Consider the following 24,829-nt stretch of genomic DNA (forward strand, 5'->3'; position numbering starts at 1 on the left):
ACAGAAACAAAATCCCACGGCCAGAAAGGAACTTAAAAGACAAAAACTCCTGTTTCCTGACCAAATCAAGACTCAAGTAAATTAAATGACTTATCCAAGGCCACTGTACTGAGTGTCCAAGGCACACAACACCACATATTAGTGATCCATCTTTCCACTCTATCATACTATCCAAGACACACAGAAGTCAACTGTTCAGTCAAGATAAGCATGTTAGAATGAATCACCTAGTCATCTTACAAATTCCTTCTGAATATCACTGCTAAATTCTTCTCCGTGTATCCAAGTCAGGTCTGCTTTCAACCTACAAAATTTAACATGAAATCCTATAACTAAACGAAAGAAATACACTCAAATATCCTGAACCTCCCACACCTGAGCACCTGACATCCAATCTTAAGATAATAAGCAGTTAAATTTCTAAGCATCCATCCCATCCTGTTTTAACAAAAAGGAGAGGGTATAAGACAATATGACACAGCCTTCTTTCCTCCCTCCACATTTCCAATAGACTGGGCTCTTGAGTGGAGGAGTTCCTGCTCCTTTTCAATAACCCAAATACCTGAGAATATCACCTATGAGAAAGATTTCATTATGAACCAGTTCTTAGGGAGATTCAGTTGGCTTTATTTTTTTTTTAATATCAAGCCTTTATAGTGATAATGAAGGAATGGATCTAAAGTGGTCCCCAAACCAGCAGCCTTAGCAATTCCTGGGAATCATTAGAAATATAAATTTGAGGGCCCATCCCAGATCTTCTGAATCAGAAATTGTGGTAGTGGGACAGAACAACCTGTTTTTTTATTTTACTTTTATTTTTTATTGGTGTTCAATTTGCCAACATATAGAATAACACCCAGTGCTCATCCCATCAAGTGCCCCCGCCTCGTGCCCTTCACCCAGTCATCCTCACCCCCCACCCAACTCCCTTTCCACCACCCCTAGTTCATTTCCCAGAGTTAGGAATCTCTCATGTTCTGTCTCCCTTTCTGATATTTCCCAATCATTTTTTCTCCTTTCCCCTTTATTCCCTTTCACTATTTTTCATATTCCCCAAATGAATGAGACCATATAATGTTTGTCCTTCTCCAACTGACTTATTTCACTCAGCATAATACCCTCCAGTTCCATCCACGTCGAAGCAAATGGTGGGTATTTGTCGAACAACCTGTTCTTAAACATGCTCTCCAGGTGATTCTGAAACAAGCTAATGTTGGAGAAAAAATGAACATTCCAAATGCTACATTGACTTGTGTTGATGGACTGATAACCCTGGCATACAGACATGCACACAATGCTCTCTAGTTCCTAATGCTTTCTCTACAGGGGCCCAGAAACTTACACAAAGCGTCAAGCTTATCCAAGTTAGATCACTTTCTGGCAACTGTCTATGGCAGACGCTGCCTAAAAATGACTCATTTTCCAAAAGTATGGAGGAGTTTTATGAAGACAGAATTTATGACTCAGTTTTCTATTGTTTAAGTGGACAACTCGTTCTGTCCATTACAAATTAGATTTTGCCTGCTTTCTCCCAAAGACAGAAACTGTGACTTAAAGTGAAGAGAAGAGAAATTAGGAAATAGTAATGCCAGGATAGTATCTACTCTGTTGTAGCTTATAAGAAGCTGGTTTCAAAAATAAAATTGGTCCATCTGGTCACAGCCCTATCAAGGGGTGGGGGGCATCCTGTAATTAAGGGCCTAGGGTTCAGCACTAAAGAAGATAAAAATCTAGAATGAATGAGATTCCTGTTATACCTGATGCAGTAAAGGAAGATGAAATCAGATTTTTAAAAAATCTACATTTTTGTTATAAAAAAAGGTGAAAAATCCTAAGGCATCAGAATCAGTGAATGCTTTTACTTTAAAACCAGACTATAAGAGGTACCTGGGTGGCTCAGTCAGTTAAGTGTCCGACTCTTGGTTTCAGCTCAGGTCATGATCCCAGGGTCCTGGGATAGAGCCCCATGTCAGGTTCCACGCTCAGTGGGGAGCATAAAATAAAGAACTACAAAACACTGATGAAAGAACCCAGAGATGATCTAGACAAATGGAGAGACCAATAAGATGTTCATGAATTAGGAGATTTAATTAAGTTATCAATTCACAAACTGATCTACGGTTTTAACACAATTCCAATAAAAATCCCAGTAGAATTTTTTTTTCAAGTAGAGACAAGGCAATAGTAAATTTTATATAGAAAGGGATTTAAATAGCTAAAACAATTTTAGGGGGGAAAAAGTGAGGGAATTCATGCTACTGAGTTTTACGACTTAATTGTAGTATTTGCAAAAGGATAGACACCTAGATTAAAGAACTGAATAGAGTGCACAAATAAAAGCACACAAGTATGACAACCTGAGTTTTGACAAAGTAAAAAAGTAATTCAACAGGAAAAAAGTAGTCTTTTCAACAAATAATGCTGTTACAATTGGAAATCCATACTCAAAAAAATAAAAGTCAACTTGTACTCTATATCTTACACAAAAATTAACTCAAAATGTATCACAGACCTAAATATAAAACACAAAACTATAAAACTATTAGGAAAAAAAACATGGAGAAAATCTTTGTGATCTTCATTTAGGCTAAGAGTTTTGAGACAGGACACTAAAGGCACAAACCATAAAAGAAAAAAATGATAAATTGGCTTCATCAAAATTAAAGACACTGGTTCAATTAAAGACCCTGTTAAAGAGAGTGAAAAGACAAGGTACAGACTGTAAAACTAAGCTAATATGTATGTCCAACAAAGGACTGGTATCAAAACATCAAAACATATAAAGAAGTTCCGTAATTCCACACTAAGAAATCTACTTTTAAAAATGGGCTCAAAAAAATAAAATAAAATAAAAATAAAAATGGGCTCAATATATGAGCCAAGAACTTTACCAAATAAGCATATGACAAAAACAGTCATTAGGAAAATATAAAGTTATTAACCACCCCAATATACTACAACACACCTATTAGAATGACTAAAAAAAAAAAAAAAAAAAGAAGAAGAAGAAGAAGAAGAAGAAGAAGAAGAAGAAGAAAGCAAGCCACAAAAATATGGACAGTATCTGAGGAAGATGCCATCATTGCTGACAGGAATGCAAAATGGCACAGCCCTCTTGGAAAATTATTCGGCAAGTTCTTATTAAGTAAACCATGCACTTTCCATATGACCCAGCAATCCCACTCCTAGATACTAATACCAGAGAAATAAAAACCTACCTTAACACAAAACTCTGTACATGAATTTTTATAGCAGCTCTCTTCATCATTACCAACAAGCCAAGATGCCCTTCAAACAAACTATAGTACCTCCCTACAATGGAGTACTACTCACAGTCATAAAAAGGAATAAAATATTGTTACATACAATAACATAGATGAATCTCAAATGTGGTCGGTATGTTAAGTAAAAGAAGCTATTATCTGAAAGTTACTACTTTAGGATTACATTCATAGGACTTCCTGGAAAAAACAAAACTATAGATTAGTGGCTGCCAAGGGTTAGCAGTAGGGAGAAGGTATGATTACAAAGGAGCAGTGCATATGAGATTTTGGGGGTGATACATCTGTTTCGTATCCTTATTGTGATCGTGGTTACACAAATATATACGATTGTTAAAACTTGTAGAACTTCACACCAAAAAGGTAAAATTTAGTGAATGTTACTTTAAAATATAGGAAAAATGCATTTATTGGCATAGTAAACTCACTGTCCTATGTCTTCTGGTGTGTGAGTAGATCATAGTTTTAAAATGCTAAGTTTCTGACAGTAATTTTTTGACCCACAAGTTTTAAACATGTGCAAACCAAAAACTTGAAACTCAATCACTTTAATTTACTAAAATTAACGCTAGACCCAAATGTCATTTTTGATAAACTAAATTCAAACATAAAATTTTAAAGCTCTCTTAGAGAACTTTTATTATTCCTCTAAAAATTGAGAATCTAGTGAAAATATTCTAAGTGATTCTTTTCTGTGGTTCCCCTGACTCCACCCATAGTTTGCAGAAGATAGTTGATAAACTCAAGGTGACTTTGGGCAGATAACCTTGGTCTAATTACCACTAAGTATCAGCACACAGAACCACCATAGGTGAATGTATGTCAAAGCTGAAATCCAAATTCTCCTTATTTATATCCTTTCTTCCACTTACGCAGCACTGCCATTTCAGTGAGTCCCTACTATAAACTAGATTCTGTAGGTAGGTTTTCACTTAAGCCTTACACTAGCTCATGTTCTAGTTTAGGAAACAATTCAGTGACCACACAATTTAGTAGGTGATAGATCTAACTTCTATTTGTTGCTACCCAACTCCCTAATTCCCAACTGCTCCAGTGAAATTAAAAAAAAAAAAAAAAAAAAGGAAAACCTCTGCTTGCAGTTTTCTTTCCTATATACCTAATATTTTAAATAATTCTAGAAATGTAATAGGTTGAAATGCAAAACCCAGTAGATACATTACTGCTACTTGCATATGCATGTTGTATCTTCCACTTATGAAGAATTGACTCCAATTAGAAGGAACAAAATGCGGGTTAACAGTGAGCAGGTTCAGGGGCACCTGGGTGGCTCAGTGGTTGGACATCTGCCTTCAGCTCAGGTCATGATCCCAGGATCCTGACCTGATCCACATTAGGCTCCCTGTGGGGGGCCTTCTCCCTCTGCCTATGTCTCTGCCTCTCTCTATCTGTGTCTCTCATGAATAAATAAATAAAATCTTAAAAAAAAAAAAAAGTGAGCAGGTTCAAAAGGAGTGTGTGCTCATCTCCCTGAAATTATGTCAAATGGATGAATATTATTTGTTTAGGCATCCAGTGATATATAAAGTCCAAAAATATTTTGGACTAAGGGCATATGAAATCCCTAATGTATTTCCTTTTTCCTTTAAGTATTAACCTGCCTCAGGGAAAAAAAGTTATTTTATCTTCCTAGATTAAATAGACGACTGAAATGATAACCGACCACCATGACTCGGCATCTGGCTGCCATCTCTTCATTAGCTGTCTTACCAACAGTTCCCTGTACATGCAGCTGCTTAGGGATACAGCATTTACAGAGGTGATCACTATCTTGCCTTCTATATATGTTTGTGTGTTTAAAGAAGTATTTACAAATGGAATTATCTTCACCAATTTTTAAGAAACAATGTTTTGGGGGCATCTGGGTGGCTCAGCAGTTGAGCATCTGCCTTTAGCTCGGGGTGTGATCCCAGGTCTGGGCTGGGGATCGAGTCCTGCATCAGCTCCCCACAGGGAGACTACTTCTTCCTCTGCCTGTGTCTCTCTGCCTCTCCTCTGGCTGTGTCTCTCATGAATAAATAAATACAATCTTTTTAAGAAAGAAAGAAAACTCACTTCTTTGATACAATGTTTTCTGGAACTGATAATAAAATTTCAAGTAGACAGCAACTCTTCTTGGGAGAGCCACCAGACAACCAAAAGTGAACACCTACAGACCACTGGTAAAGGAAATTCACTTGTAAATATTCTAAGACCTAATTCACAGATGTGCAATAGTCGCTTGACATCTTCTAAGGCTACCTTCTGCTCTATTTTAAAACACTGAGGATGCTTTGGACAACTTTCCAACCCATCCATCTTTTCCCTTTTCCCATCTTCAACACTTCTTCTATAATTCTCATTAGGCTTTTCTGACCAATTACTACTTCTATCATCTTGGAGAATTAAGAACTGTAATCCAATAAAGACTCGAAATTTGACAAGACCAATATTATGAGTTTTGTCATACTTTATTCTTTTTCTAAGCCAAATAAATACAAAAGTTAAAAAAAAGCATGTAGCACTTGAAACCTTAATAGTATGCTTATCTTTCCTCAAAACAGTAAAACAGATTAAAACAACCTAAATATTTTAGTACCAAACTGTGTCATTTGGGGGGCGGGGGCATCAAATAGCATCATTGACTTTAATTAAGTTTACAGTCAACTGAAACCTTAAGCCCATTTCCTACATGTTATTAAACTGCATCTCCTTTTTAAAAGATTATCCTCTTTGTCCATGAGAACATTTATATCTTCAAATCCACTTCTGTTCTTTCTTGCTGATATCTCCCCTGACCTTTATTTTTAAAGAAACAAAAGAAAACAAAAGAGAGAGAGAGAGAGAGAGAGACTTTTTCTAAAAGCACAGTACATTCATATTTGGAGTTGTGCCATTTAACATCTGGACAGCTCTCAAGCTGAAATTCATCTTGGTGAAATGTGCTTCACTTAAACAGTTTTGAAAGCAAATAAGAAACAAATTTGGTTCTATAGATGCATACTTCTTTATTCTTTCCAGTCAATTATTTTTCTTCAAGCTGAACTCTTAAATGGTGGATGCAATAACTGAGCTACTAAGAATTTCTATCTCACCCCACCTTCTACTTAGGATAAAGAAAAAGACCTAGAAAAAAATATACAGGGGCAGCCCGGGTAGCTCAGGATTTGGCCCAGGGCATGATCCTGGAGACCCGGGATCAAGTCCCACATCAGGCTCCTTGCATAGAGCCTGCTTCTCCCTCTACCTGTGTCTCTGCCTCTCTCTCTCTCTCTCTCTCTCTCTCTCTCTCTGTGTTTCTCATGAACAAATAAATAAAATCTTTAAAAATATATATATACAACTCCTTTTACTCCACTGAAAATCTTATGCTAGAATTAAGCCACAAAAAGTAAAAAATGAATTAAAGAATTGACAAAGAGTCACAAGAATTTTCTAAGAATATAAAGTTATCAAAGCAGTAATATCTTTTAAATATCACATTTTCTATCTTTTAATAGGAAATATAGCAAAAGCACCCATTTAGTAGGCAACAAGAATTTCCTTTGGAAAGGCACATGGATAGATGTTTGGTTCAAAACGTACTGGTTAAAACTGTTAATGCTAATCTAAGCTCTTTTTTTAAAGATTTATTTATTTATTTTAGGGAGACAGAGCCCATGTGCATGGGGGGAAGGGGCAGAAGGAGAGATCAGCAGACTCCCCAGTGAATGTCCATGGAGCCTGACATAGGGTTCAATCTTACGACCCTGGGATCATGACATGAGCTAAAATCAAGAGTTAGATGCTTAATCATTAGGTGCCCCACTAATCTAAACTCTTAATTCAAGACACAACAGGGCAAAGTAGTGGCTACAAACCCCACATAAATGCAACAGTGATCAAATACCAATAAATTACAACATTCTAATGTTAGACATTGCAGTCACTGTTCTATGTGTCACACTGCCTGTCATATGGGCAATGGGTTTCTCTTTCATTTCACCTAACAGCAGAGCTCTAAAGAGACTGGGAACATAGATACACTGAATTCAGCTAAATGCATCCTTTCAGACCCTCTGTATTCAAAGCACCACAGTGATTCCAGAACAATGGTGGAGGGAAAATACAGTCCTTACCACCAAATAACATAATCCAACTGGGTGGGGAGAGATAGGCAGGTATGATACAATGTTAACATAATATCATGAAAGTAAATGTCAACAAGTTATGAACAGTGCACTGATAGAGATCACTTCCAATTTCAAGAAACAATCGCTTCTAGCAAGATTTCAAGGAGTACAGGCCACCTGATGCTGATAGGGAAATTTTGAGGTAGGAGGGGAAACAAAGGTTTTTAGCTAAGGGAGGGGGACAATCAGGGCTACGTCTCAGGAAGACATATCAGATGGCAGCATGCAGGACAAGCGGCGAGTGGCTAGATCAAATGTAAGCAGCCAGCAAACTGGCAGCCAGAAAGACAGAGCAAGTATATATGGAAAAAGCTAAGTCCACAGACCTAGCAAAAAACCAGCACTGGAAGGAAGGACAATGGAATCTTAAATGTAATTGATGTATTAGGATCCACGGTCAGTAATTTTAAAAATTAAGGAAATCCTGAAACTGGAGGGAAAGAGTTTTGAAGTTTTTTTAAAAAAAAGATGTTATTTTTTGGAGCAGTTTTAGATTTAGAAAAAATCAAGGGACAAGGATATATATGCTTGGCACCCCCACCACCCAGTTTCTCTTATTAGCATCTTGCAGTAGGATGATGCATTTGTTTCAATTGATAAATACTGAGACATTATTATTAACTAAAGTTCATAGTTTCCATTAGGGCTCACTCTTAAGGTCACACATTCTAATACATGGGTTTTGACGAATGCATAATGACATATCCACTATTAATAGTACTATACCCAAAAGTTCCACTGCCCTAACAACCTTGTGTTTCAACCATTCATTCTTCCCTCCCTCCTCCTAAGCCTCTGCCAACCACTGATCTTTTTACTGTCTCCATAGTTTTGCCTTCTCTGGAATATCTTATAGTTGAATATATAGGGTTTTTTTTAGGCTTGGCCTTTTTAGATGCCAGCTGGCCCAAAGCTTCCGTTGACTATTTTACTAGGACAGATCAATACTTCTGTGGCTTGTCTGAAAGAAGGGAAGTTACTGAACTTCAGTATTACAAATTTATTTTATAAGGAATTCCTGGAATTCCCACATGAAACATACCCAAAAACCAATTTAATTGTTTTAACATGCTAAATTTTACCACAGTTCCAGACCATCATCCTTATTAAGAACGGTGCTTTGATGGCAGACAGACCTCTGTCAAGCCCAGAACCTTCCCTTAGTGTTTTGACCTTGAGCAAGCTAATCTCTGAAAACTCAGGGGTTTTTAAAAATGTATTTCAGGAACAATACCATGTCCCTCAAGGAGTGCTATAAGGATTGAAATAATATCCCTAAGACTACCTAAAACACAGTGCCTGGCACAGAGGAAGCACTCAATAAATATTAATGATTAATTTTTTTTCATGGTCTGTAAATTTTCTACCAATGAAGGAAGATTAAAATCAGCCAAGGCTATGAGAATTCAAAGGGTAACATTTCATAAAATTCATATATGTAGTAAATAGCTATAAGGGGTAAGACACTACAATAGTTAGAAGGAACATTTTTTAAATAAAAATTATGACTTAGAGACTCTTTGTGAGTCTAAGTATCTGTGAATATCCACATTCTCAGTTCAAATTTAAAAATAAAATTTAAAAATATGATAAATATTATGTCATTGTCATCTAAAAAGGTCTCTGGTCTCATTGTAGTTCCAACTAGCTTTTTTCCTAATGCAACAGATAATATCACACCTTAAACTGCGGCTTCTTTACAGACTGACTCCAAGAAGCCCAAGTTATCTCTTAAAGGTCATCAATAAAGGAGGCAATTACAAGGCTCTGATTTCATGGAATACAAAGTTAGGTACTAAAGCTGAAAGATAAGCATGCGTCAATTTGGCATGGAGGAGGGATCCAGAACACACAAGGCCCAAGGTTGCCTAGGGGTTTTAAAGTTTTCCCTCCCATGTTACAGAAGCCTTCTACAAAATGTGAGTTCCCCACTTTGAGTCTTACACTGCACCTGGATAGCCTAGTAACTCTCTTGGGATAATACGGAGAACCCTCTGCTTTAGTAGCATATTGTAACTTTTGGCTAATGGTCAAGTTCTACTAAAATTTGTCTTCAAATACTTTGTTTTTCTGACTCTGACAATGAAAGTAAGAATTTGAAGAATCCAGCTCCAAAGCAGATTATCTGAAATATATTATGTTCTTGCCCTAATGATAAAACAGGACCAGTCATCTCTATACTTTTTTTTTTTTTAAGATTTTGTTTATTTATTCATAGAGACACAGAGAGAGAGAGGCAGAGACACAGGCAGAGGGAGAAGCAGGCTCCCTGCAGGGAGCCCGACACAGACCCTATCCCAGGTCTCCAGGATCACACCCCAGGCTGCAGGCGGCGCCAAACCGCTGTGCCACTGGGGCTGCCCATCTCTATACATTCTTTTAAGATAGATACACTATTGTAGTTACCAACACTACATTGAAAATTTTTATCAATGCTTTCACTTAACATTCAATCAAGAAACCTAAAAAAATACTTTCAATGTCTACAATGTAAAAAAGAAACTCTAAATACCACTTGTCATAATTTTAAAAATATGAAAAACTGTTAGCTCTTGGAAACTGTCTGGTGGGAATGAAGTTTACTATTCATTCAGTTTTTGTCTACCATGGGCAAAGCAATGTGGATATGGTTATAGTGCACTGTGGCATAAATTTGCCCTTCTCTGCCCTTGGCAAACCCAAGTCTAGACTTAAAGACAGTCCAATAAGGACAAGTAATTTTAATACAAGGTGACAAATACTATAATAGATGTGGTTTATAAGATACAATTGTGTCTTGCTTTTTTCAACATTATAATCAAACACTTTCTGGTGTTATTATACAGTCTTTCTAACCATTGTTTGTAAAGTCTACCTAATGCTCCAGTGACTTGCTAGATTAAATATGATGAGCAGGGGCACCTGGATGGCTCAGTCAGTTAAGCACCAGACTCCTGGTTTTAGCCCAGGTCTTGATCTCATGGGTCATGAGATGTAGCACCACACTGGGCTCTGTGCTCAGCTGGGAGTCTGGTTGAAGATTCTCTCCTTCTGCCCCTCCCAATATATGTGCTATTTTTCTCTAAAATAATAAATCTAAAAAAATATGATAAACTCCTGACTCTGGGAAACAAAGGGCTGCAGAAGGGGAGGTGGGAGCAGGGTTGGGGTAAGCAGATGATGGATACTGAGGAGGGCACGTGATTTGATGAGCACTGAGCACTGGCTGTTATGCTATATGTTGGCAAATTAATTTTTTTAAAGCTTTTATTTATTTATTCATGAGACACACACAGAGAGAGGCAAAGACATAGGCAGAGGGAGCAGCAAGTTCCCTTGTGGGGAGCCTGATGCGAGTCTCACCCCAGGAACCCAGGATCACAACCTGAGCCAAAGGCAGATGCTCAACCACTGAGCCACCCAGGTGTCCCGCAAATTGAATTTAAATTAAAAAATATGATAAATATTATGTCATTGCCAATTCTTCAATATAATCAGTGATGCTAGGACAGCCACATGGCTTTTACTGTATCTGAGATTGCTTTCTTAGGCAGAATTTAAAGAGAAACATTAGTTTTATATATACGTATATATGTTACATATATTTTTTAAAAATGTGTATGTATACAGACATACACACATCATCAAACTGTTTATCAAAGTGTTCCCTGCAAGTGCAAAGAGATCAGGCTACCTGAGATAGAGGGTACAGATGAGAGCTTTATGCATGCAGTGTGGTTTTACTTTGGTTTATTAACAGGTGAAAAAGAAACCATCTAAGTGGTTTTATGTCATTTTGTAGAACTGAGCATGTTGCAAGTTTAGTTATTTTATTGTTCTGTGAACTGTTCTTTGGCCGCAGACTTTTTTAAGCATTTTGTTTTTTCTTATGAATTTGTATGCATCTCACTTGACCTTTATTCAGTTCCAGGTTTCCATCTTTAGCTTTTGGAGGGGCTCTGAAAACCACCCTTGTATCACTGTATCATGATGGCTTCCGTTTCTTCAATTCCCGCTCTGGTGAGAAACTGGTACAAACTGGTGCTAAGCGGAGCCCTGCCCTCCTGATCTTTGCCATTCTTTCTCCATCCCTTTAGTCCAGTTCACTTTGGACCTTTCACTGATTGCTCAAAGAAAGACACACCCAAGTTTTATTTTGATAATATCTTACATGTACAATGTAACCTGATTTTTCTTTCATTTTCTTCCTTACCCCTCTTCACCTAAGGAGTTCCTTCCCCATAAGCAGTAGGACCCTTCCTCTTAAAAGGAAGAATCTACTCCTTCCCCCAGTCCCTTTTATAGGTAAACCTCATCCCCAGGGTATGAGGATGCAGTGAAAAGGGGCGGTACTCGTGCTGCATTAGGCCTTCTCCAACAATGGACTCTGAACTCTCTCAATTATATATTCCTACTACTGAAAGTATGCTGAGCACATGTACATTCATTTGCAAATTATATATATGTACTACAGCTTAGCAGAATGGTGAAGAGCAGAGCTGTGGCACCAAATTCCCTGGGTTTGACAATCTAGAGCTTCACAGCTTCATTACTAAGTTACTAAGTCTCTACCTGCCTGATTACATACCTGTGAAATATGGATAAAAACAGCACTTCCTAAGGTTTTTATGAGGATTAAATATTATATGTAGAGAGCTCACAACTGTGGCTCACAAAGAGGAATGTAAATGCTTGCTATTGCTGCTCTATACTAACGTCTCCATTTTAAAGAAGAGTTTTAGAGCAGTATTTAGTTTTAGATTCACAGCAAAATTGAGAAGATACAGAGATCCCCCATATACCCCCTGCCCCTACACATGTACAGCCTCTCCCATTCTCAACATTTCCCTACCAGAGCTGTACATTTGTTATCATCAATGACCCTATGTTGACATATGATTATCACCTGAAGTCTGTACCTTATCCTAGGGTTCACTCGTGGTGTTGTACATTCTATGTGTTTGGACAAACGTATAGCAACATGTATCCACCAGTAGAGTATCATATATAGTATTTTCACTCTCCTAAAAATCCTCTTTGTTCTATCTATTCATCTTTCCTTCCCTGTCCTAACCCTTAGCAACCAGTGAGCTTTTACTTTTATTGTTAAAAAGACCATCTTTGTTCTAGTGTATTGCTTTGCTCTTTTGTCAAAGATCAGTTAACTACACTTAGGTGGGTCTATTTCTAGGATCTCGATTTCCTTCCATTGATCTACTGTCTACACTTTCACCACAACCAAGCTGTCTTGATCACTAGAGCTCTATAGTAAGTTTGAAGTCAGGCTTTGTCAGCCCTCCAATTATTCTCCTTCAATATTGTGTTGGCTATCCTGGGTCTTTTGCTTCTCTGTGTAAACTTTAGCATTAGGTTGTCAACACACAAGACACCTTCTATGAATTTGCCTAGAATTGTACTGAATCTATAGATTAAGTTGGGAAGAGTTGACATCTTGGCAAGATGAAGTCTTCCTTTTTTTAAAAATTATTATTATTATTTTTTTAATGAGAGACACACAGAGAGAGTCAGAGACCCAGGCAGAGGGAGAAACAGGCTCCCTGGGGGGAGCCCGGGATTACGACCTGAGTCAAAGGCAGACGCTCAACCACTAAGCCACCCAGGTGCCCCAAGATTAAGTCTTCCTAGCCATGAACAGGAAATATCTCTGGTCCTTTTGTTCTTCTTTGAATTTGCTCATCAGAGTTCTGCACTTTTCCTCATACAGTTCTCATATATTCTTAGGTCTATACTTAAGTATTTCATGTGTGGTGATGCTCATGTCAATGGTGTTGTGTTTTTTATTTCAAATTCCACTTGGTTCATTCATAGTATACAGAAAAGTGATTAACTTTTGTGTATTAACTTTGTATACTTCTTTCTTGCCATAATTATATATTAGCTCCAAACTATTATCTACATTTTTGTCTAAAACAGAAAATTTTAAGAGGCAGGCAATAAATAAAAAATAGATGTCCTAACATATTTTTCTCCCCACTTTCCACTCTGAAGATCACTGTTGTTGTCTATTGTACAGAGTTTGGTTAGCTTAACTCTTGGGTCAAATCTAAATGGGGTAGATAGATGTGAGATTGATGGTCAATATTTTTTCCATTAACTTCAAGTCTGAGATAAATACACACCACTGCTTTTGGAGGAAAGATAGTAATATTTATGCCCACTAAATGCTAGAAGCTTTCACATGTTGAGAACAAGACACTTATTGGCAGTGAACTAACTGTACTTAAATAAAGAGGATGTGGGTGGAAGAGAGTGAGAAATTCATAATTAAAATAAATTAGTCCTTCCTCCTGTCCAAGTATGAGGTCCATTAGGTTACCTTCTATACAGTGTTTGAGCCAAGAATATAGAGTGGCCTCAGAGGTGTCCAGACTAAAACTTATACCACTTTGGTGGATTATATGTATCTCCTGATTTTACACTAGTCACCTGCCCATTCCTGCCTGGTTGCTGGTAGTACAGACAGATTATAAAACACTGAATGTGTCTATTCCTAGTACAGTGGCTGGTACACAAAGTGCTCAATGTCTAAATAATATGGCTTTGAGTGGCTCAGGTTATGATCCTGGGATCAAGTCTTGCATCGGGCTCCTCACAGGGAGCCTACTTCTCCCTCTGCCTGTGTCTCTGCCTCTCTCTGTGTGTCTCTCATGAAAAAATAAATAAAATCTTAAAAAAAAAAAAAGACGGCTTTGCACACTTGTATAGTGAAGATCTTTTTACATAACTAATGACAGTTCCTGTTAAAAGTGTGGTGGTTGCTGAGGAGAGGGGCACTCGTGGGGAAATGTTTACAAGCAACAGGAATAAAGGTAGATCCCAGCACAGCGCTTAGAACATAATGGGTGGTCAACAGGTATTTCTTCAGTGGATAAATGGGGTCTCAAAAGATAAGAACGAAAATGATAGTAGAGAGGAAAGAAGCTGACAGTGGTCTGATTGACATCTACAAGCCTGGAGAGGGGGAAGAGATCAGTGGGGCTCTAAAGGACAGATTATCTCAGGAAGCAGTGGAAGGCTGACTTGGAATGTCACTTAGAGGTTTGGCAGCAAAATCTGCTGATGCAACACTACAGTTCCTCACTGTAAGCTTGAGGAGTTCCTCAAGCTTATAATGCATAAGATTTTTTTTTTTTAAAGAAACTGTCCTAAGGAAATCAGTACCTGTAAAATGCAAGTCTCTTTGAACTCTCCCTCAATTTCCCTTATGAGAAGAACCCTTGCTCCTTTCTCCTTTTATCATCACTAACTTATTAACTGAATCTAACAGCAGCAACTGTTTCTTCCTTGGGAGAGCGGGTGTTTGGAGCAGAAGAGCCTAGGCTTGGGTGACTCCCTGACCCTGGGGGTGACTCCCTGCTGTGCTTTGTTGTTTCCAGAGTGGCCTTGGCCAGCCCTTTACGCAATCTAAACATGATTTTGAGGCTCAAATGGGATGATGTATGTAAACTGCTAGACACTGAGCCTAGCTCGTGTACTCACTATTTGCCGAGTGCTTACCTAGCGCCAGGTCCTGCTCTAGGGATCAAGAATATGCTGAGAGCAAGGGCACAGTCCTTATTCTTATGGAACTAAACTTCTTCTGAGAGAGCCACACAGGTCCTAAGAGCTTATACCATGAAGAATGGCCTAAGCATCAAGGGAAGGTTCATCTAAGGACACAGCCCTTAACTCGGTATCAGTAGGATGATATGTGCAGTAGCCAGGAAGAAGGCACTTGTGTGAGGGCTCTAAGGTGAGAAGGATCCACCTGAGGGACAGAGGAGAACAAGTATGACTAGAGGGGGTGGTGCTGGACATGAGTGAGGGAGTCAAGGACCCGATCCCTAGATACGGCCACATGAAGAACAGAGAGTCAAGAGTCAGGACTAATCAAACGTGGGCCCTACTGAGCCAAGAGGGTGAGGGAGAGATGGTGATGTGGGCTTCTGGGCTGTGGAGTTTAGTGGATGATGGTGTTTTCATGGGAGGAGGACATGAAGAAAAGCACATGTTGCTGGGGGAAAATTATAGTGGGGGGTATTAGAAAGTCATGAATTTGGATTTGAACACTTCTTTGAAATAGCACTCAGAAGTGGAGAACGTGGAGTCTGCAATGACAGATCTGGGGCTCAGAGAACTGGCCTGGCCTAGAGACACACACTTACAAGACATCTCCCAAAGAGGAAATCTCACCTTCATCCACCTATGTTACAAAGAAGAGAGAAAGTATAGTGTAAGGAGAGAAGGGAGCCTAGGACTGAGTCTTGATGACCTTTAACATTTAAATGTTGACTAGACACACATGGGGGTCGGGTGGACAGAGTGGCAGTGAAACAGTAGCAGTAACAAAAATTAGGAAGGCAAAAAAGACCTATGGGTAGGTCACCCGAGCAGTGGAGAAACAGAGTAACTGGCTCTCTTGCCCCTTACTCACTGTGAGGGTACTGACCCTAAGATCTTGTCTGCTCCCCCAGCACCAGGATAAGAGTTGTCAGAAGTCCATAGCAAGTGGCTGATGAAATGCAAGGGTGGGGAGGATGGGTGGGAGGAACGCACTCGCAGGTCTTATACCTGAACATATCCTGACACTCCTCTGTCAGCACAGGATGCTCTAAAAGTCAAGGGCACTGCCAAAGTCACTGCCAGCTCTGATGGTTCAGGGATTCAGCAGCTTTAGTGGGGCATTTGAAAAGAACCTACCAACAGATCAAGTCTTGTGAGAGGCAAGATTCTTGGCAGACATCTCCAAATAGCACCAACCAACAAGAGAATACTTGCTCCCCCACCCCATCAAAAACTATCAGTCTAGTTCAAAAGAAAAGCAACCTGTGTGACTTGCTTACTATGACTCAACACCAATATAGGAAAGCATGGCATCAAAAGTCATTCTGAGAAAAAAGTTATTCTGTACAATAAAATTAAAAATTCAAGAAGAAAATAATTTTTTTTTTTTTAAAGAGAGAAAGTGAGGGCAGCCCAGGTAGCTCAGCGGTTTAGCGCCGCCTTCAGCCCAGGGTGTGATCCTGGAGACCCAGGATCGAGTCCCACGTCGGGCTCTCTGCATGGAGCCTGCTTTTCCCTCTTCTCCCTCTGCCTGGTTCTCTTCCTCTCTTTCTCTGTGTGTCTCTTATGAGTAAATAAATACAATCTTTAAAAAAGATAATAGAGAAAGTGTGCAAGAGGGATGGGGGGGGGGCAAAGGAAGAGGAAGAGAGAATCTTAAGCAGGTTCCCTGCCTAGTGTGGAGCCCAACATGGAACTTGATCTCACCACCTTGAGATCAAGAACCTGAATTGAAATCAAGAGTCAGACACTTAACTGCCTGAGCCACCCAGGTGCCCCAAGAAAATAAAGTATTTTCTAGAATAAAAAATTAAAGAGTTAATCTGAACTTCATTAGGTTTGTTATATTTAGGGGTAACCTCTCCTAAGAGAATGTTCTGAAATTCTCCAACTTTTTAGAATTATCTCACATTTTGGACATTAGGTCAAGACACATTATACTTTTTTAAAAAAGATTTTATTTATTTGAGATAGTATGAGAATGAGAGGGCAAGAGTGAGAGCAAGAGAGAGAGAGAGAGAGAGAGAGAGATCATGAGCAGGGGGGAGGGGCAGAAGGAGAGGGAGAAATAGACTCACCGCTGAGCAAGGACCCCGATGTGGGACTCCATCCCAGGACCCTGACCCATGCCAAAGGCAGATGCCTGACCGACTGAGCCACCCAGGCGCCCTCACGTTAAACTTTATGTTGGTGCTCGCTTCGGCAGCACATATACTAAAATTGGAACGATACAGAGAAGATTAGCATGGCCCCTGCGCAAGGATGACACGCAGTCATTATTCCCTCTAGGTTTTGAAAAACCTATTTTAATTCAAGCATGAACTCAAACTGATTAGTGTAAAAACGTGAACACACCAATGTTCATTTAATGGTGACCAGCTTCTCCCTCCACTCCTTTTATTGTCCTCAGCAGTAGTGGTGGCTGTTGGCATTTAATGGGTATTTGAGGAAAATCCTAGTGCTGTTCTGCTGCTCACTGGTCCCAGGCAGTGGATTTCCATACCTCAGGATACTCTAGTGAGGCTGAAGGGGAGGCTTGTATAGATGATCCCTGGTGAGTGGAACCACCGCGGCCTCCGGGAATTTAACAATAGCTACAGCAGAACCAGACACAGCTACATGCTGTTTCTAGGACGCTTGCTGTTCTACCTCAACAAACACAGCCTCTTACGTTCTATTTCTTTTTTTAAATTTTCCTTTTAAAGATTGCATTTATGTATTTGAGAGAGAGAAAGAGAGAGAGCGAGCATGCACAAGCAGAGGGAGGGGCAGAGGGACAATCAGACTCTCCGCTGAGCAGGGGAGCCTGACCCCAGGACTTCGGGGTCCTGATCCTAGTGGAAGGCAGACACTCAACCGACTGAGCCAGGCAGGTGCCCTCACACCCTTTTTCTGGACACATCTTCAGGGTCACAGAGTATATATACCAAGATGCCACAGTGACTACACCTACAGAATATAATGAGCAACTGTAACTGTGCCAAATTGAGTCTCCGCCCTTCCACACATAGCACTGTGACTTTCGAGTCACATTGAGCTCGACATTGTCGCTGTGCAGCAACCATAGCAACCATTTCAGTCTTTTAGACTAACAGGTCAGTGTCTCCATGGGCAAAAGCAAGGGGTCGTGCTGTTCCCTTAGGTCGCACTGTAATTAAAGATGCACAGATGTAGAAAACACTGCAGGAGGGCTGCTTAGAACACAAAAGCCCAGACTTTACCACAATGTGGGGGTGGAGTAGGAGGGGCGGGGGGGAGGGCGGGGGGGAGGGCGGGGGGGGGGGACCAGACAAGCCAATACAAAGGGCCCTCCAAGTAAAAGCAGAACTTTTACATGTGATACCATTCCGATTATCAAGAAAGCATTTTTTCCCCCACATTTCTTGTTGAAGTTTGCCTCCATTTGGATTTCTCTAGCACAAGTGCCATCTAAAAACTAGAGCCTCATTAGGTGTGTTATTCTTGCTTAGAATTAGGCAGAAATACTACATTTAGTGGCCAATTCCCTCAATGTGCATTACACTTCCAATATGTAGTCCATAAGGCAGCCTGGTAGGAGCAGAAATGACAAGGAATTTAGCATCAGACAGCCTTGGACTCCAATCGCAGATCTGTTGTTTATCGTACCACCTTGGCAACTTACTGAAACATTCTGAAACTCTGTTTTCCCATTAGTTAAAGGAGGAACTACTGCAGCTCATAGAGTATGATGAAATTAAATAAAAATTTAGACAGTGCCCGGGGTTCATTAGGTTACCAGCAGCAATTATCATTAGGATAAGGCCAGTCCATGATCTACCATTACTTTAAGCCCTAAAGATAAGAAATCAACCTAAAATGATGACATTATAGGCAAATGCATATGACAAAGTAGGAAGAACATAAATGCAAATTACTTGATTTTTAAAAATGAAATAAATGAGGATTCAGGTGCACAGGTATACGATAGGAACTGACAATGTTTTTTAGCTCTTCGATGGGGTGATGGGCACCCCCATGTTTAGTGTTCCTTAAGGGGTGCACGTATGTTGTATGTACTTTTGTTGGCATAACGTGTTTCACACACAAAGATATCTAAAGTTAAAAAAGAAAAACACAGGGAGTAAAGACACCAAGATGTCTTATTATTTCTAAAAGGTAAGGTTGTAGGGCAGCCCGGGTGGCTCAGCGGTTTAGTGCCACTTGCAGCGCAGGGCGTGATCCTGGAGAGCTGGGATCGAGTCCCACATCAGGCTTCCTGCATGGAGCCTGCTTCTCACTCTGCCTGTGTCTCTGCCTTTCTCTCTCTCTCTGAATAAATATATAAATAAATCTTAAAAAAAAAAGTTTCTCCTTGCATACTTATAAAAAAAATAAAAGGTAAGGTTGCAAATAACTTTTACGCATTTCTGTATTTTCCAAGCTTCTATATTAAGAAAAAAGAATTTGTTATAATAATGCTACACTGCCGAGCCCTTGGCTAGAGGCCCATTCTGGCTGTGGCAAGAAGACACTCCTTTTCTCTGACCACTACCTCCACCGTGAACAAAGGCATCAGCAATTCACCTTTATTCAGGAAATGTTCACATTCAGAAAGTGAAACAAGTGCTTCTAGGTTAAAAAAAAAAAAGTAAATTAACATTTGAGTTTTTACTAAGAGCTTATCTTCTCAGTAACTGTTCTATGAGGCAGCTTTTCTTATTCCCATTTTACAGGTAACTTGGAAAGTTTAAGCACCTTGTCTAAGACCTAAGTTAGGTTACAAAGCAAATTAGCTTTTATGATAATACTGTCTTACCTGGAAATTGTAGCCTTTCATGAAATGCAGGTGGGCACATGTGTATGTAGATGCCACGCTTTAAAAAAAAACTGCACAGAAAACTCACTATGGTATTCAAACATTAAAGAGCTCAGAGAACTCCATTTTCTGCACCATGTCTCACATCTCATGCAGGAAAGCAGAGGGATCTCTCATCTTAGAGGAGTTGCTTTATTTTTGAATGGGTACAAGAAGATCCAGATACAGGGCAATAATGCTTTTCATGTGGTTTTTTTTTTTTTTTTTTTTTTTTTTAAATATTTTTTTTTCAATTTTTATTTATTTACGATAGTCACAGAGAGAGAGAGAGAGGCAGAGACACAGGCCGAGGGAGAAGCAGGCTCCATGCACCGGGAGCCCGATGTGGGATTCGATCCCGGGTCCCCAGGACCGCGCCCTGGGCCAAAGGCAGGCGCCAAACCGCTGCGCCACCCAGGGATCCCTGCTTTTCATGTGGTTTAAAAAGAAGTTAAGGAGTATAGCTTTCTGTGATTCAGAGACAGAGGACAGGACGGAGGGCCCAGATGCTTGAGTTTCAGAAGTAACCTTCCTTGGCATACCCATGAAAGACAGACTTCATCACAGCAGGATATTCACTGTTAGTACATGAGATAGATTTTGAGAATGGGTAAGAAGACACGGCTTCTTGTGTTAATGCAGTCATGATTGTGTTATTTACCAGTGGCAATTTAGAATCTAAGTAAATTCCTGCCAGGTGGTCAGAATTCACTTTTTTTCTTGATGCCACACTAACTAAAACCCATTATACTTACTCCATTTTTCTTCAAATGAATTGCTAATATATCTGAACAGCAAATTCCAGGGTTTGCTCAAAAGCCACCTTCCACTTTTTCTACTATGCTCTGCTCATCCTCTTACCTTCAGAGGATCTCATCCCCCATCATAGCAACTCTCCTGGGGAGGGGGAGGATCATCTAGGACCCCAGAGATCCAGTCACTCCCCGTATAATTTTTAGGAATGCACCAGCATTCTGTCTTTCACTGACTGTGGATTATAGGCCTAGAATTTTAGATACCCAGATCCTGTAGGCTTGAGGGAGACACACCAGGGAGCCCAACACCTCAGCTGTGAGAAGAACAGAATAAATTATATCAATGGCTGCCACATACTGGGTGCTCATCAGGTTTAGAGACTACACTTAAATTGTCCTTTTGCCCTAATGACCCCATAAGAAGGCAGTCTCTCCACACATAAGAAAACTGAGGCTTTCAAACTCAAGGTCACAGAACTGTGACATAGAAGAAGTAGGATTCAAATGGACTCCCTGCCCTTCACCACAGTTCATCCAGAAAAGGTATCTGAGGTTTGGAACCACGTGGCCTTGGCTGTATTTCTTTCTGTGACATGAGAGGAAGTGGAAAGTCAAGTCTTTGAGCTTTAGTTTCCTCATCTATAGAATGCAGACAGTACCATCTGACTCATGTCCACTGTGTGGAAACATTCATTAAATCAAGAAAAGATATGAGGGACGCCTGGGTGGCTCAGTGGCTGAGCATCTGCCTTCGGCTCAGGGCATGATCCCAGGGGTCCTGGACTTGAGTCCCACATCGGGTTCTCGCAGGGAGCCTGCTTCTCCCTCTGCCTGTGTCTCTGCCTCTGTGTGTTTCTCATGAATAAATAAATAAAATCTTAAAAAAAAGAAAAGATATGAAAACTTTCTGAAAAGTTAAGCATTGCACATACATGTGGCATTAAGAATAATGGAAACATGTAGATACTTGTTACCTATTCCGGTGTTCTGGCAAGTAACCGGCCCAAGAGAATGCTGAACATCTCTCTGCTCTGAATTCTAAAACGGATGCCAGACATCAGAACGTGTACAGCAAGGACTACACAATCTCTGGTACTAGAGTTGGGAGGTTTGGTTTTTCCTCACATGGGAGTTCTACTCTGTAAGATGGCACGTGACTTACCAATGCCTTGCTGAGTTTGGTCAGTCGGCTGTACACTTAGGCTAGGAGAAGTAGATGTCATAAAATAATACTCCAGGGTCTAATTACCAAGACTCCATCCTGCAGCCACTAGCGGTGCTCCAAGGGGGCAGCTGGCACATCCATTCACAGCAGGAAAAAAGTTCTGATATTCATCAGGGTGTGATCAATCACTCGCTCACATCTACTGTATCACCAAAATACCTCCAAAACATTACATTTCGTATTTTAGGGTACTCATCTCAAATAGCAATCTCATTTTGGCTTTTATGAAACTCATGAAATTCTTAGCATTATTCATCAACATTTTCCCATACAGGGGAGAGTTGACTAATCCTAACTCGAGCCAGTGCAAGGAGGGGGAACCCAGCAGAGAACACAAAATGCCATACTTCTCATTTGAGAATGCCAAGTTCAAAGCAAAACAAATGGCTTTTTTTCAATCCAGAGAACAAATGAAAGATTACAACTTAAAAATGAATATGGGTGAGACGAAGCAAACTTTATTTTTGCTGAGATGAGTACTCATTATAGAGAGTCTGGAAATTAAAATAAAGTCCTACATTTTAGAAAAGTCACCTTTGAACTAATATTTCAATTATCCATTACTTAAAAAGTAATGAGCCTTGAGACCCGAGAAAGCTCCCCGGGTTGGAAGATAACCAGGTTTTGAAGGAAAAGTGTTGTGTCCTCAAGCTCTAAACCACAGATGACAGCACTACTGGCCTTTCACAGTTAATATGAAACCAGTACAGGGTGGGGTTTCATGTTGCTTTCCAATCAATGTTATTAAGGTATAAGCCAGTATTTTCCTCAATCAAATCACTTTCTAAAATAGTGCATTCCTAGCTGTGTTTGGAACACATGTGAATGTCATTTGTAGCAAAGCAACTCCTCTACATGATCCCCCTTTAGGGTATTCTCATGTTTGTGTCATCACCTCCTCTTGAGGGCAAGCATCACCTGTGATTAACTTCTAACAAACAGAATATGGCAAAGGTGACAGACTGGCATCCCCATGATTACACTGCATTATGTAAGACTCCGTCTTGCTATCACAAGCATTTGTGCTTGTCTTTATTCCTCTCTCCACTTGCTGGCTCTGAAGAAGCAAGCTGCTATGAATCCTACATATCTCCAGGAAACACAGTGCTGTCAACATCCACATGAATAAGGAAATAGATGCTTCTCTAGTTGAGCCTCCAGATCAGAACCCAGCCTCAGTTACTGTCTTGATGGTAACCTTCAGTAGACGATTCAGTTAAGCCGTGGCCAGACTTCTGACCCACAGAAACCATTAGATGTAAATGTGTACGTTTGAAGCTATTAAGTTTAGGTGATAGAGAATTAACACACCATCACAACAGTCATTTTTTGCAAAGTGAGTTATCACTTCCTAATTAATGGTTTTCTTTTCTTTTAAGATTTTATTTATTTATTCATGAGAGACAGAGAGAGAGAGAGAGGAAGAGACAGAGGCAGAGAAGCAGGCTCCCTGTGGGGAGCCCAAAGAGGAACTCAATCCCAGGACCCCGGGGTCATGACCCGAGCCAAAGGCCAATACTCAACCACTGAGCCACCCAGGTGCCCCTAATTAATGGTTTTCAAGTTTGGTTCTCTTAAGAGAAGGAAAGGAAATGCTATGCTTCTCCTGAGAGGCTGCTCGTCATAAGAGCCACTTGTTCACCGTGTTAAGTGCCCCCGTGTTAAGTGCCCCCCCCAAACTGCTCCCCTCAACAGTCATATGAGGACAAAGATGGTTAAGATATATCTATTTCATAAGTGGAGAAATTGTAGGTCCAACACCAAAAGTCCCACAGTGATAGCCATGATCCAAACCCATGATCAGGGATCCCTGGGTGGCGCAGCGGTTTGGCGCCTGCCTTTGGCCCAGGGCGCGATCCTGGAGACCCGGGGTCGAATCCCACATCGGGCTCCCGGTGCATGGAGCCTGCTTCTCTTTCTCTCTCTCTCTCTCTCTCTCTCTCTCTCTCTGTGACTATCATAAATAAATAAAAATTAAAAAAAATTTTTTTCAAACCCCATGATCATCTGAGAAGTGCGTGTTCTGTCTGCAATTCCATGCTGCCTCTAATTGTTTGTTTTAATAACCTATTAAATACTTTGTTAACATTAAAGATTTTTTGTTAAACTACTTTTCCTTGTTTAACCACTGAGGAAGGACCTTTAAAGAAAAGTCATCACATGGGGCAGCCCGGGTGGCTCAGCGGTTTGGCGCCACCTTCAACCCAGGGCCTGATCCTGGAGACCCAAGATCGAGTCCCACGTCGGGCTCCCACATGGAGCCTGCTTCTCCCTCTGCCTGTGTCTCTGCCCCTCTCTCTCTGTGTCTCTCATGAATAAATAAATAAAATATTTTTTAAAAAGTCATCATTAATATGTTATAATGTGTAACCTATTAAGTAACTAAGATGGCTCTCACATCCATATACTGTGCCTTATATTATGAAATAGCTTTCCTAATTATGGAAATGATACTGCCCTGGTATAAAAACAAATTTTGAAAAGTATCAAGAATTTTAATTTTTGATTCAGTAATACATATAATTAACAAGAAAAAATGTCTTTTTCTGAATACAACATATAATATAGGTATAATTCCATTTCATACAATATTAAGCTTCATAAACCTTTTTTAATGACTAAATATCCATCATTTGTTTATATCATTTAATTAAATAGTCACTTATTCCTAGTCACTCAGGTTGCTTATATTTTCTCACTTTTGTAAATGTGGCAATAAATATTCTTGTGGAAGGATGTGCTGAGTCATAAAAATATTTGTTGCCAAGTTGTCCTCCCAGGAGATTATACATTACTTATACTCCCACATAAGAGGTATGAATACCTGTTTCCCTTAATCCTAACAGCGGCAATCAGGTTTTAATCCTGGCCAATTTGATAGGCAAAATGGGAGGCTTACATAATTTGCCTTTCTTTAAGGAGTTTGAATGTTTCATACACTTACTTTTTTAAAACGTCAATGATGTATTAAGGTGGGCAAAAAAAAAAAGCTCCAACTGAATGTTTATTACTTATTTGAAAGAGATTCTACATATTAAGAT

General features: G+C 39.8%; 1 protein-coding gene and 1 non-coding gene across 3 annotated transcripts in view; one reads left to right on the top strand and one right to left on the bottom strand.

Annotated features, from left to right (window-relative positions):
* The window catches only part of IQGAP2 (IQ motif containing GTPase activating protein 2), a 288,002-nt gene that overhangs the window by 181,961 nt on the left and 81,212 nt on the right, over positions 1-24,829 (bottom strand). The window lies entirely within an intron of this gene.
* LOC112654246 (U6 spliceosomal RNA) lies at positions 17,183-17,287 on the top strand. Its single transcript, XR_003132895.1, has one exon. It is a non-coding gene; the product is annotated as a U6 spliceosomal RNA (small nuclear RNA).

Source organism: Canis lupus, chromosome 3, assembly GCF_003254725.2.
Source record: "Canis lupus dingo isolate Sandy chromosome 3, ASM325472v2, whole genome shotgun sequence".
Taxonomy (NCBI): domain Eukaryota; kingdom Metazoa; phylum Chordata; class Mammalia; order Carnivora; family Canidae; genus Canis; species Canis lupus.